This window comes from Peromyscus maniculatus, chromosome 19 (assembly GCF_049852395.1).
Source record: "Peromyscus maniculatus bairdii isolate BWxNUB_F1_BW_parent chromosome 19, HU_Pman_BW_mat_3.1, whole genome shotgun sequence".
NCBI lineage: Eukaryota > Metazoa > Chordata > Mammalia > Rodentia > Cricetidae > Peromyscus > Peromyscus maniculatus.
Genome location: NC_134870.1, coordinates 25,735,270 through 25,744,478, shown reverse-complemented (window position 1 = coordinate 25,744,478; position 9,209 = coordinate 25,735,270). Strand labels below are relative to the sequence as shown.

Here is a 9,209-nt window from a genome sequence, read left to right as displayed (position 1 = left end):
AGCCCTGAACTTTCCTATTATGCAGAGACTGGACAAATGATACAGGACTTGACGATTAACCCAAAAATTTTCCTTTCAAGATTCCCTAAAGATATCTTCACCACTAGAAAGCAAAAAGAAAAAGAGAATATAGATATGAGATAGATCATCAAATCTACTCTGAGAAAAAAGATAAATAATAGGATAAATAGGTAGATCACTGAATCTACACTGAAGAAAAAGGGGGAGATATAAAAATGACAAAAGGTAGACTACTGAATCTATTATGAAAAGAAAAAGAATATGGATGATAAGATAAAAAGGGAGATTATGGAATCTACTTTTTAAAAGGCACTACTTGTTTTAAATAAGTAATGAAAATTTTTTGGTCTGAGTTTATCAAATGTTACTGGACTGGACATTATATATATATATATATATATATATATATATATATATATATATATATATAAAATGGAGTTTTTTGTCTTAATCTGTCAAATGTTAATGGACTAGACATTGTTAATGTAATCTTGACTGTATATTGCATATACTTATTGGAGATAGTTTTTCTTGTATTAGTTATAAGTTTTTTTAAATTTTAGATAAAAAGAGCCGGGCGGTGGTGGCGCACGCCTTTAATCCCAGCACTCGGGAGGCAGAGGCAGGCGGATCTCTGTGAGTTCGAGGCCAGCCTGGTCTACCAAGTGAGTTCCAGGAAAGGCGCAAAGCTACACAGAGAAACCCTGTCTCGAAAAAACAAAAAAAAAAAAAACAAAAAACAAAACAAAAAAAAAAAAAAATTTTAGATAAAAAGAGAGGAAATGTGGTGGTATTGTGTTCCCCAAAATATTGTGTACCCTAGTAAATTTATCTGGGGTCAGAGAACAGACAGCTACTAGATACAAAGGCTAGAAAATGGTGGCACTCACACCTTTAATCCTAGCATTCCAGAGGCAGAAATCCATCTGGGATCTCTGTGAGTTCAAGGCCACCTTGGAAACAGCCAGGCATGGTGACTCATGCCTTTAATCCCAGGAAGCAAGCCTTTAATCCTAGGGAGTGATGGTTGAAAGCAGAAAGGTATATAAGGCGTGAGGACCAGAAACTAGAAGCATTTGGCTGGTCAACCATTTGGCTGGTTAAGCATTTTGGCCTGGTTAAGCATTTGACTGGTTAAGCTTTCAGGCTTTGGAGCAACACAGTTCAGCTGAGATTCATTCTGGATGAGGACTCAGAGGCTTCCAACCTGAGGAAACGGGACCAGCTGAGGAATTGGCAAGGTGAGATAGCTGTGGCTTGTTCTGTCTCTCTGATCTTCTACTGTTCACCCCAATACCTGGCTCAGGTTTGATTTTATTAATAAGAACCTTTAAGATTCATGCTACATCATAGAAGTGAATAAACAAACAAACAAATAAATAAAGGAATTGGGCACAAAATTCCACCCTTAGCTGTGGAGCTATTGGCAATTGTCCGCTGAGAGGAGAGGATGGCCCCTGGCAAGTCAATCACCTTCCAGTGGAAGATCACATTTCACATCCAAGAATATTTGGGCAGCACAAATTTTTCTTTTCTTTTTTTTCGAGACAAGGTTTTGTTGTTGGGGTTTTTTTGGCTCTCTTTTGTGGGGGCCGCCACCCAGCTCCCAAGTAAATCACACATGGAGGCTTATTCTCAATTATAAATGCCTGGCCTTAGCTTGGCTTAGTTTCTAGCCGGCCTTCCTTAACTTTAAATTATCCTGTCTACTACCTTTTGTCTCTGGGCTTTTCCTGTTCTCTTACTTCTGTAAATCTTACTCTTACTCCATGGCTTGCTGTGTAGCTGTGTAGCTGGCCCCGGGGTCTACCTCCTTCTCTGGCTGCTAGATCTTAAAATTCCTTCTCCCAGATTTCTCCTTCTATTTATTCTCTCTGCCTGCCAGCCCCACCTATCCTTTCTCCTGCCTCGCTGTTGGCCATTCAGAGCTTCATTAGACCATCAGGTGTTTTACACAGGCACAGTAACACAGCTTCACAGAGTTAAACAAATGCAACATAAACAAAAGTAACACACCTTAAAATAATATTCTACAACAGGGTTTCTCTGTGTAGCCTTGAAGCCTGTCCTGGAACTCACTCTGTAGACCAGGCTGGCCTTGAACTCACAGAGATTCTCTTGCCTCTGCCTCCCAAGTGCTGGGATTAAAGGTGTGAGCCACCATATTCATTTAATTTTGAAAAAATATTTTATGTTTATGAGTGTTTTTCCTGAACGTATATCTGTGTACCAAAAGCATGCCTAGTGCCTGTGCCTAGTGCCCAAAGAGGTCAGAATAGGGTGTCCAGTCCCCTAGAACTGGAGTTACAGATGGTTGTGAGCTGCCATTGAAGTGCTGGAAATTGAAGGTCCTCTGGAAGAACGTCAGAATTTTTAACTGCTGAGCCATTTCCCCAGCCCTTATTTTACTTACATATTTATTTTTATATTTGAGACATCTTCTCACTCTGTAATCCAGGTTGGCCTTGAACTCACAGAGATGTACCTGCCTCTGCCCACTGAGTGCTGGGATTAAAGGTGTGGTGTGTGTGTGTGTGTGTGTGTGTGTGTGTGTGTGTGTATGTGTGTATGTGGTGTGTATATGTGTGTGCGGTGTGTATATGTGTGTGCGTGTGCGTGTGCGTGTGCGTGTGTGTGTGTGTGTGTGTGTGTGTGTGTGTGTGTGTGTACAAAGCCAGAGGAGGACATCAGGTATCCTGCTCTATCTCTACCTTATTTCCTTGTGACAATGAACCTGCCACTCCTCATTTTTTGGCTAGTCTGGATGGACAAGGCCCAAGAGATTGGCCTGTCCATTCCCCCAGTGCCGGGTTACAGGCAAATATGGCCATATCCAACCATTATAAAGGTCTTTTTAAAAAAAGAATTTATTATTATTTTTTTTTTTATTTTATGTGATTTGGTATTTTGCCTTGCATGTATGTCTGTGTACTACTTACGTGCCTGGTGCCTGTAAGCCAGAATAGGATGTCAAAGTCCCTGGAACTCAAAGTACAAATGTTTCTGAGCCACCATGTGGGTGCTGGGAACTGAACCTAGGTTCTCTGTAAGAACAATAAGTGGAGCTGGGCGGTGGTGGCGCACACCTTTGATCCCAGCACTCAGGAGGCAGAGGCAGGTGGATCTCTGTGAGTTCGAGGCCAGCCTGGTCTACAGAGTGAGTTCTAGGAAAGGCACCAAAACTACACAGAGAAACCCTGTCTCAAAAAACCAACCAACCAACCAAACAAACAAACAAACAAAAAGAATAATAAGTGTAATAAGTGCTCTTCTTCACTGAGCCATCTCTCTGACCTCTTGCCCAACTTTTACATGGATTCGGAGGATTTGAACTCAAGTCCTATGCTTATATAGCAAATACTCTTACACACTGAATGATATCCCCTGACCCTGTTTTTGTTTTCTCCCCCCTTTTTCTTGGGGGGGGGCAAGTTATCACAGTGTTACTGGAAAATTTTTGGAGCCTCACCTCACCTGTTACCTTGGAAATTGGGATCCCCTTATGGGGGTCTTGGGATCCTGGTCTTGCCTTTCAATTTTTTTTAGATTTATTTATTTTATTTTATTTTATATGCATAAGTGTTTTGCCTACATGTGTATATGCATCATGTGCTTGCCTGGTGCCCAAAGAGGCCGGAAAGGGTATCAGATCGCCTGGAACTGGAGCTAAGGTTTGTGAGCTACACTGGGACTTGAACCCAGTCCTCTGAGACACCAAGTGCTCTAAGCCCCTGAGCCATTTCTCTGGTTTTGTTTAAAAAGGATTTTTTTTGTTTGTTTTTTTTTTGTTTGTTTGTTTTTCAAGACAGGGTTTCTCTGTGTAGCTTTGTGCCTCTCCTGGGACTCACTTGGTAGCCCAGGCTGGCCTCGAACTCACAGAGATCCGCCTGGCTCTGCCTCCCGAGTGCTGGGATTAAAGGCGTGCGCCACCACCGCCCGGCCTTGTTTAAAAAGGAATTTAATGAGGGACTCAGAAAAAAAAAAGCTTGAGAACAATTTTATTAGAGCTTAAAACAAAAACCCAGGGCAGGAAAGACATGAACTGGAGCAGGTGCCCAGAGGGCGATTAGAAGGAAAAGAAAAAGCGGGGCCACGGAGTTAGGGCGGCACCGAGGTCAACCACGCGGCAAGAGAGGCGCTTTAGAGGAAGGCTGAAGCCGGTGTCAGGGAAAGCCTGCTTAGAAAGGGAACTCTGCCTGCCTGTGGCTCTGAAAATGACTTCATCGGGGCTGGGCTTTCTGGGAAGGAAAAGTGCATTACCTCCCTGAAGGTATAATTATTCTTCCTATCTCTTTAGCCTGGCTTACAGAAACTCTATCTTCCTGAGGGCAGTCCCTTAATCAGGTGATTGCTTAGCCTAACTGGAATGCTAGGTCTCCAAGTGAACCCGAAAATCCATTTTCTTGACCAAGAGGAATGAATGAGTTTTCCTTCAGTGGGCCTTCAAGGCTACCATAAAACCACCAGGTGGCCCAGACTTGCCTCAAACTCCTGACACTCCTCCTGAAATTACAGGAGATTGCCCCTTTACCTGTCATTCACTCACACACCGTTCCCTGAAGACAGGGTCCCCTCGAGCAGCCCAGGTGGGTCCTCGAACTCATGATCTTCTTGTGTCAGCCTTCATGGTGCTGTGACTGTGGGTGTCACAGGCCACTGCAGCAGCAGAGCCTCCAGGGTGACGGTCGGTCGTGTTGCTACTGTCCTTCTTCACTTTGTTGTTGTTGTTTGTTTTTCGAGACAGGATTTCTCTGTGTAGTTTTGTGCCTTTCCTGGAACTCACTCTGTAGACCAGGTTGGCCTCAAACTCACAGAGATCCGCCTGCCTCTGCCTCCCGAGTGCTGGGATTAAAGGTGTGCACCATCACCGCCCGGCCCCATTTTTATTAGCATATATTGTGCAAACAACGCATTTCTTTGTGGAATGTCCATGCGAACATGCAGCGCACTTTGACCACCTGACCCTCTCTCATTCTCCCCCGCCTGAGTCCATCCTTTTCCCTAACAGCCTCCCTTTAGCCCTAACAACATTTTTTGAGACTCCACATACAAGAGAAAAAGACGACACTTCTCCTCTTCCTGAGTCTAGCTTATCTCCTTTAAAACAATGGTCTCCAGTGTCCTCGACTGTTCTTCGAGAGACACGACTGGTTCCTTCTTCCTGGTTGAGTAATATTTCATGTTGTGATTCTTACAGAACTTCAACAAAAGACCAATCAGCTTCTGCACAAGCCACTCATGTATCATTGTGGGTTTGTGAGATAAATCCCTCTTGCAAATCAATTTCAGTTCCTTTCACTGGGGTATCAGTTCATGTATTTGAGTGTTCAAGTAGTGTACAAAGGTCTTCTTTCTTTAGTGTTCATTTATTTATTTTTGTTTGTTTGTTTGTTTGAAGCAGTGTCTCTCCATGTAGTCCTGGCTTACCTGAAACTCACTCTGTAGACCAGGCTGGCCTTCAATTCACAGAGATCTGCCTGCTCCTGAGTGTGGACTAAAAGCCTATCACCACATTCAGTCAGAGGTCTTTTTTTTTTTTTTTTAAAGTTTTTATTTATTTTTTTTTTTATCATGTATACAGTGTTCTCCCTGCGTGCCAGAAGAGGGCACCAGATCTCATTATAGATGGCTGTGAGTCACCATGTGGTTGCTGGGAATTGAACTCAGGACCTCTGGAAGAGCAGCCAGTGCTCTTAACCTCTGAGCCACCTCTCCAGCCCCCAGAAGTCATTTTGTTTCATTTTGTTTTGTTTTTTTGAGACAGGGTTCCTCTGTGTAGCCTTGGAGCCTTTCCTGGAACTCACTCTGTAGACCAGGCTGGCCTCGAACTCACAGAGATCCGCCTGGCTCTGCCTCCCGAGTGCTGGGATTTAAGGTGTGCACCACCACCGCTGGCCGGAAGTCATTCTTAAGGATGCCTGCAGTTCTTTCTTTTTCACCTGGATCCAGAGACCTCTGTCGGAGTTTGTGGGGCAGCAGTGAGGCCTAAGCAAGGGGCTGGGCCTTGAAGTCCTCCCTCATATGCCCAGGTGTTCTCTGCGGGCACTGGGGGCATGGAAAGGGGTAGGATTACATCCGGGCCTGGATTTGGAATGTAGCTTTTCCTAACCTGCCCACCTTCTACCACCAACCTTGCTCCCCTCCCCATTTCTGGAGTCGCTGACTCCCAGAGAGGGAGGCCTGAGAGCTGTAGGGGGCTTTTTGGGAGCTTAATCATCATTACAAAGGCCTTCCTGACTAGGGTGGCAGGATCCCTGGAGGTTTGAACAGGCTTCCTCCTCTGGGGTCTTCAGGCCCTCTTTGATCTCAGTCCACCCTGAGGCAGGGCCTCCAGAGGTGGCTGGGTATTGAATAACCCTGGTCCTCTGGCCTAGCTTTTACCTCATTCTGGATTACTTTGTGACCCCAGTGGTTGTTCACACCAGCGGCTTAGGAGGAAGATTCTGGTACAAAGGAGAGCAGGCTGCAGGTCCTTAACTGCTCCAAGCACCTGGCCTGCAGCCTGCAGCTCCGCCTTAACCCTGTGTCCCGTTTGCCCAGCCCCTCAGAGTTTCTCCTTTATCTCATCTCTAGTTACCAGCTCCATACCCTTCATCATCAATCCTTGTCTCTCTCATAATTCATGACACCCCTGAGGTCCCAAAAGGATGGTTTTCTTTTCTTTTTCTCTTTTCTGAGACAGGGTTTCTCTCTACGTAACGGCTCTGGCTGTCCTGGAACTCCCTTTGTAGACCAGGCTGGCCTTGAACTCACAGAAATCCACCTGCCTCTGCCTCCCGAGTGCTGGGATTCAAGACGTGTGCCACTACGGCCCGGCTGAGGATTGTTTTCTTATTCTCTTTTTTTTTGGGGGGGGAGTGGCGGGGGTTGAGACAAGAGTTTTTCTCTGTAGCTTTGGAGCCTGTCCTGGAACTTGCTCTGTAGACCAGGCTGGCCTCAAACCCACAAAGATAGCCCTGTCTCTAACTCCTGAATGCTGGGATCAAAGGCGTATGCCACCACCACCTGGCTTTATTCCCCCTCAATTCAGCCAGCTCTCTATCCTTTCTGGTACTGCTATTAGCCAGCTTTGACCTTCAAGGGAAGGTCAAAGGTCATCATTGCTGTGAAAGAGATCTAGCAATGCTTTCTTAGTTCTGGCCACAGAATTGGCCTATTCTCACGTTTCGAATCCTCTTTTGTCAGGTTCTGCCTTCCAGGGTGTCCAGATCTGGATCTGACCCAAACAACCCATTCTGGTAGAGCTGTGGGTAGGAACAAACAGGACTTGGCCCCACCATTTGCAAGTTATTTGACTATGGCAAAATCTGGTAAACTTTTTCCGCCTCAGTCTCCTTATCCATAAGTTGGGAATAAAGATAACACCCATCTCTGCATCCTTCGGTGAGAATGAAATTAGGTAAAGACATACATGCCTAAAAGCCGGTGCTGGGAGGGAGGGATGGTTCCCTGGTGCAAAACATTTCCCTGTTCTGCTGATGAATCCCCAGGGAGGCCTTGGGTGCCAGGGTCAGTCAGCATTCAGGGAAACCTGCTTACATGGCTGGCGAATCCCATGGTTATTTTCTAGTTTCCTCTCTCCAGGCTCCCTAGGAATACTGTCCAGGCTGGCTACTTCCTGCTCACCCCTCTCTACCTCCCACTAGTTTATCTCCTCCCTAACACATACGCTTAGGAGGCCCATCTGCAGTTCCTTCTCCCAGCATTAGATGCCAGAGGAAATTCCAATATCTTGGAGACTGTTGTTCCAATAATCTGATAGCCAAGGAAACACAAATGTCTCTTTAGAATATCTTTAGTCCCGCCAGGATGGCTTCAAGGTCACATCTTGTTCTCATGGTTGACTTTATCCCCTCCACTAGACCGCAAGGGAGGTCTGCCCAAGTCTGCCTGTCTGGTTCACATGTTGCTGAGTACTGGAGAAGGGCTGCGATAGTGGAGAAGGACGTCTACATTCTGTGTCCCTCGCCTCGATGAGTTTAGCCTGTGACAAGGGCCCTTCCAGGAAAAAAAGACGGCACCGTGGCAAATCAGTATCTGTGTGTGCGTGTGTAACTGTGACGACCATTTAACACAGACCACCCAGGCGGGATGTATGTTACCATGTAAGGGAGAAAAGCGGGCTAAAATGTAAAAGGAAAATAGCAAAAAAATAGCAAATATAAGGCAATGTACCCTATGTTAGGGGATCAGTCTTTGGGTGTGAATTTGTTAAACTAATATCAACATAAATAATAAACACTGCAGCATCCTGGCAGAAAACTTTGGTGTACCGTTTCTCTGTTATGAGAACCTGAAAACAAGCCCAGTGGAGTGGAGACTTCGATGATTTGGAAGGACACTGGCATGGCATGGGCACAGTAGATTACTTACAGGTTGGTATCACTGGGCTCTAGACTCAGTCCTTGTGGGGTCTGTGTGCTTAGGTGCTCCATCAGCCTGCATTGCCTATATCTGGCTGGCCTGATGTTAATCTTCTTCTGGTTTTCAGGGCACCAGAAGACAGCACCCAAGGGCACCCATTTCCACAATTGGACATGCTTAGTAAATGAGTTTGCAGCAATTGCCTGAGAGAGCCTGCAAGTCAGTTTTCCCAGGATACCTGACTCAGTCCCATCCTCGGAGAGAGCCTCGTCAAAGCCTGAACACCCTAGGGAAGTGCATGTTACTTTTCTCCTTCATTCTTTCCCAGTATCCCAGATAACAGCTCTCCAACCACCTTGCACTGACCACCCTACGCAGATATAGTACCTTTAATTCCTAAAAGTAGGCTCTTAGCTCAGTGACAGAGCACAGGATGTGAGAGGCCCTGGGTTTAATCCCAAGTACACATTCAAAAACAGAACACTAAAATAGCAATGAACTACACTTGATGCCTAAGTGTATGTTGAAAAAGCAGAAGATAGAAAAGAAGGTTTTTTTTTTTTTTTTTTGAGCAACCCCTTAAATTGTACATATGCCACTGTGAGCCTCTTAAGCATGATTCTCCCCATGTTGTGTCTTATCCTTGCCCCAGCACCGCTCTATTGAATCCATGCCAACATAAAAAAATCTCTTCTTTCTGGACAGTGGTGGCGCACACCTTTAATCCCACTACTCAGGAGGCAGAGGCAGGCAGATCTCTGAGTTTGAGGCCTGCCTGGTCTACAAAGTGAGTTCCAGGACAGCCAGGGTAACACAGAGAAACT

The 9,209-nt window shown here is 45.5% G+C and overlaps 1 long non-coding RNA gene across 1 annotated transcript; it reads left to right on the top strand.

Annotated features, from left to right (window-relative positions):
• The first annotated feature begins 785 nt into the window (after positions 1-785).
• Positions 786-8,927, top strand: LOC143269548 (uncharacterized). Its single transcript, XR_013046034.1, has 3 exons — positions 786-1,262; positions 7,207-8,396; positions 8,513-8,927. It is a non-coding gene; the product is annotated as an uncharacterized LOC143269548 (long non-coding RNA).
• The last annotated feature ends 282 nt before the right edge of the window (positions 8,928-9,209 follow it).